The sequence below is a fragment of the Sinocyclocheilus rhinocerous genome, unplaced genomic scaffold, assembly GCF_001515625.1.
Source record: "Sinocyclocheilus rhinocerous isolate Xijiao unplaced genomic scaffold, SAMN03320098_v1.1 scaffold899, whole genome shotgun sequence".
In the NCBI taxonomy this organism is placed as follows: Eukaryota; Metazoa; Chordata; class Actinopteri; order Cypriniformes; family Cyprinidae; genus Sinocyclocheilus; species Sinocyclocheilus rhinocerous.
In genome coordinates this window covers 351,623-356,754 of record NW_015653460.1, presented here as the reverse complement: position 1 = coordinate 356,754, position 5,132 = coordinate 351,623, and the positions used below count along the sequence as shown (strand labels likewise).

Here is a 5,132-nt window from a genome sequence, read left to right as displayed (position 1 = left end):
CCCCCCCCCCCCCCAAATATCCCTTTTCACTGAGAATTACGCCACATTAGGGAACTAAAAATGGCTAGCAAATAACATTTCATGTTGGGTTGAATGAATATGATCAATTCTGACACCACTCATACATACAGCTCCTTAGAGAAAGTGCAGCTAGACAAGCTACGTTTTTAGGTCGCAACATTTGGGAAACTCTTCACAACATATTCTCTAGTACAGCGGCTAACCTGCAGTTCACGGTTGTGGTTTTCACAAAGCAGCTGCAGGAGGCGCAGGATTGGCTGCATGATGGTTATGATGACGCTCATCTCGTTGTCATCCTGGTTCTTCTCGCCTGTGCTGCTCTGCCCCTCCGCCACATTCTGATGCTCGTCGGCGTCCGCCTCCCTTCGGTAAGCGGTGAAGGCCTTCTTTGTGGCCGTAGAAGCTTCAAGAAGCTGCTCTCGCACTTCCTCGGTCACTACAGCAACCTCCTTGACTGAAAAATGGGGAGGATTGTATTTGTTTATGCTTTCGCATGTCTGGGCTACATGGTATAATCACATGTAGCGGTGCGTGTAGTTTATGGTCAGGCGTGCTGAGCCCTGACCTTTCTTGCGTGTTTGGTTGTCCTTGTCGTTGGCGTCCTCGTCTTTGCGCTTGCTGCCCAGATCGCTGGTGTTCACCGTCACAGTTGCCTTGATCTCTTGCTGGGCCAGCTTCATCCGCTCGTAAAACACTTTGAAGAACTTCTCTGACTTACTGTCGCCTGTCAGACGGCAGAAAAACGACCGCTGGAGGGATAGGGAGGACAATGAGGAGAAAAAGAACAAAATAGAGTTAGCATACTGTAAATGAGTAGAAAAGAGAGGGTGCGAGAGATTGTAACTTTTTGCATCAATAAGAGTCATAATTTTGTTTTTCATGGTCTCTTTCTCTCACCTCCGGAATTAAATGAAAGTCAAATCATAACTGATTCCAGTAGTTTAGTGTTTGGTGTTGTGTCATCTAAACACAAATCATACAAATACAAGGAAAAGCAATACTATTCTTTTCAGTACTGAATAAAATATACATTTAAAATTCATTTAGAATTTGATTAAAACAAAGTTTTTTTATATTATTTTTATCTTATATTTTTATGTATGTACGTACGTATACAATATAACACCGAACACGCACATATATTATGCAAACAAAAACTTTTATTTTGGATGCGATTAATAGCGAATAATCGTTTGACAGCACTAATCATTAATATTTATTGTTCATAGATATAACTTTAAACTTTACATACAAATCACACACACACACACACACGCACACATATACACAAAAAATATACAGACAAACACACAAATAAAATGGTTTAATATATAATAAAAAATTCTAAATAATTTTATTTTTGTTTTATTTTATTTATATTTTAGATATAAAACTAAATTGATATATAATTATATTTGATCATTTACATTTGTATATTATATATATTTTACATTTCTCTTGTATACTTCTATATAATCTCATATCTTAAATAATCCAGGAAAATTCGACTCCAATTAAACCTTTAGCTGTGCATGTGCCACTGCTGTCCCAGCGCACAAGGAGTTAAGTCAGCAGCGCAGCGCAGCGCAGCCATGCTCCTCAGCAGAGTTCTCACGTCCCTCCCTCCCCTCCACCCTGTTTACTGCCAGCCAGACTCACACCACTGCGGTTACATAACCAGACACACACACAAACTCACAGCAACTACCACGGAAATAACCTGGAGTGCCTCCCTCAGCTCACCTGATTTTACACCATCTGTCTCCAACACGGTCCCAAGCGCTACAAGACTGGCACAGTCGACACATTCACACAAACAAGCACACAATTCACACAGAGTGCTTGCTTTCCAAAGAAAACCCTTCAAACGGTTTGATTTTCTTCTGAATTCAAAAATGAGGTCTTGCTAAATCAAACTGTGTTTTAGGAACACAATCTAAATCCTAAAGGAAAACTTTCAGTTCCTTCTATGAATAAAAGTGTCCCGCTGGTTATGTAGTGTTTTTCTCTGGTATATCCTGTCATAATTTCACTCGTTGTTGTTTTTTTTTCCTTACGTAAGTCAGTAATCAGCTGAGTGGCGGAGGGGATAGCAGTGAGAGGCTGCTCATGCACGCTCGCACAGGACGACAGGGAAAAAAAGGAGGGGAGAAGAGCGCAGAGGAAAATCCTGCCCTACTTTTCTGGAGCCAAACAGGCACGGAGCGAGTGTGTGATGCGTGACACAAGGAGGGAGGGCGAGGAGTGCAAGTTATCAGCCGAATTCTGGGGCAGTTTTGAACGCTCGTTACATAACCAGCCTTCTTTCCAGGTTAACAGTGAACTCAGTCATTCAGGCCTCTTTCAAACAACAGCGAGCGAATGAGAAATGCAACACACACACACATATGCACAAAGGAGACATACTTAAAAAATGATTCATCTGCTCCAGCGCATTTTGTAAACCTCGGGACGTCATCGGACAACGTATAAAAAAAATTAAGCTCTTTCTGTAAATGACCTCTTTGTTAAATGCTCCTCACTCAAGTTAATTGAAGGCAGTCCTGACACGCAGCCAATCGTTCCGAGAGATTCAAATGCGAAGCAAATCAACAGGTTATGTAAGAGCGGAGGAGAAGTGGAGTTTATAGCATTATGGCATTCAAATGTGCAAGTCTCATGACTGCTCTTATACACAAGACGGCCACATCAGATGCGACGCCGCAGTAAACATGTCAACACCTGACTACCATATGACGCACATCCAGGAAAACAGCGAAACAGTGGAACGGTTGGGAAAATAAGCATGGAAAGTGTTTTCCAGGTGTTTTAGACAGAACTCGTCAAAGTTTTTCAGGCCAAGGAACCCTTTCGTGGATAAAAAGACGGAGCAGGGACCCCCATAACATATTGTGTAAAACTGAGTGTTGCATTTTAAGCCTGGTTTATAAGAACAATAATTGATTATGAATGTTTTTTAAAGTTCATTATAATGCTTATATTGCAAAGTCATTATTATTAGCCATTATAGCTGAAATTTAATTAATAATATAATTTATAATTTACGTATGCATAATAAAAATAAATGTATAAAAAACAAATACGTGTATAACTAATAATGATATAAATAAAATAATTAAAATAAATTAAATTATGTTAAAATTAAATATAATTAATGCAAAAAGTTTAGAAAATAGAAATTGTAGAAAAAAAAATTTCTTACAACTACATAATTAAATATGAACGTGTTAAAAATATTTTTTTCATCAAATATTGCTGTAACTTCTGAATACTTAAGAATTTTAATATGAAATAAATATATGAAATAATCAAAAAACAAATAAATATAGCATTATGGCATTCAAATGTGCAAGTCTCATGACTGCTCTTATACACAAGACGGCCACATCAGATGCGACGCCGCAGTAAACATGTCAACACCTGACTACCATATGACGCACATCCAGGAAAACAGCGAAACAGTGGAACGGTTGGGAAAATAAGCATGGAAAGTGTTTTCCAGGTGTTTTAGACAGAACTCGTCAAAGTTTTTCAGGCCAAGGAACCCTTTCGTGGATAAAAAGACGGAGCAGGGACCCCCATAACATATTGTGTAAAACTGAGTGTTGCATTTTAAGCCTGGTTTATAAGAACAATAATTGATTATGAATGTTTTTTAAAGTTCATTATAATGCTTATATTGCAAAGTCATTATTATTAGCCATTATAGCTGAAATTTAATTAATAATATAATTTATAATTTACGTATGCATAATAAAAATAAATGTATAAAAAACAAATACGTGTATAACTAATAATGATATAAATAAAATAATTAAAATAAATTAAATTATGTTAAAATTAAATATAATTAATGCAAAAAGTTTAGAAAATAGAAATTGTAGAAAAAAAATGTCTTACAACTACATAATTAAATATGAACGTGTTAAAAATATTTTTTTCATCAAATATTGCTGTAACTTCTGAATACTTAAGAATTTTAATATGAAATAAATATATGAAATAATCAAAAAACAAATAAATGTATAATTCATAATATTATGTATAATTTATAAAAACAAATACAAATACATGTATAACTAGTAATAATATAAATAATATAATTAGAAATAAATTAAATGATGTTACAAATAATGAATATAAATATAATGAATGTTATGAATATAATGAATAAAATGAAAAAAATGAACATAAAATAAGTGTGGAAATAAAAATTTTGAAAAAGTGAATAAATAAATAAATAAAATGTCTTACAATTACATAATTAAATATTAAAATGTTGAAAATTACTACATATATTTTTCGTGAAATATTGCTGTCACTTCTGAATACAATTTAATATAAAGTAAATATATAAATATATAAAATATAAATATATAAAAATTAAAAACAAATACATGTATAATTAATAATATAATTTATAAATGTATAATTAAAAATAAATGTATAAAAACAAATACATGTATAACTAATAATAATATAAATAATATAATTAAGAACAATTTAAATAATGTTAAAATTAGAAACAATAAGTGTAGAATATATATATATATACACATATATACATATATACACACACAGTCATGTGAAAAAGTTAGGACACCCTACTGAATTCCATGTTTTTTTGTATCACGGCATAATAAATTGGCAAGTCTTGAAATTTGGAAACTAAACCCTCAGATGAACAACTACACAAGACATATTTACCAAAAATAATGCCAAAATTGAAAAGCCATGTGTGACAATGTTAGGACACCCTTACTGTTAACATAGGAATTAAAGGGATAGTTCACCCAAAAATGAAAATTAGCCCATTATTTACTCACCCTCAAGTCATCCTAGGCGCATATGACTTCCTTCTTTCAGATGAATCCAATCGGAGTTATATTAAAAATGGTCTTTGATCTTCCAAGCTGTTTCATGGCAGTCAGCGGGTGTTGCAGTTCATCAGTCCGAAAAGAAGTGAAATAAAGCACATCTATCTATAATAAAAAGTGCCTCACATGGCTGCGGGGGGTGAATAAAGGCCTCCTGTAGCGAATCAATGCATTTTTGTAAGAAAAATAACCATATTCAATACGTAATAATCACTTTAATCTAGCTTGCGCCAA

At 34.1% G+C, this 5,132-nt stretch overlaps 1 pseudogene; it reads right to left on the bottom strand.

The window, feature by feature from the left end:
• Positions 1–5,132, bottom strand: part of LOC107715792 (inositol 1,4,5-trisphosphate receptor type 1-like) — a 146,758-nt pseudogene that overhangs the window by 33,420 nt on the left and 108,206 nt on the right.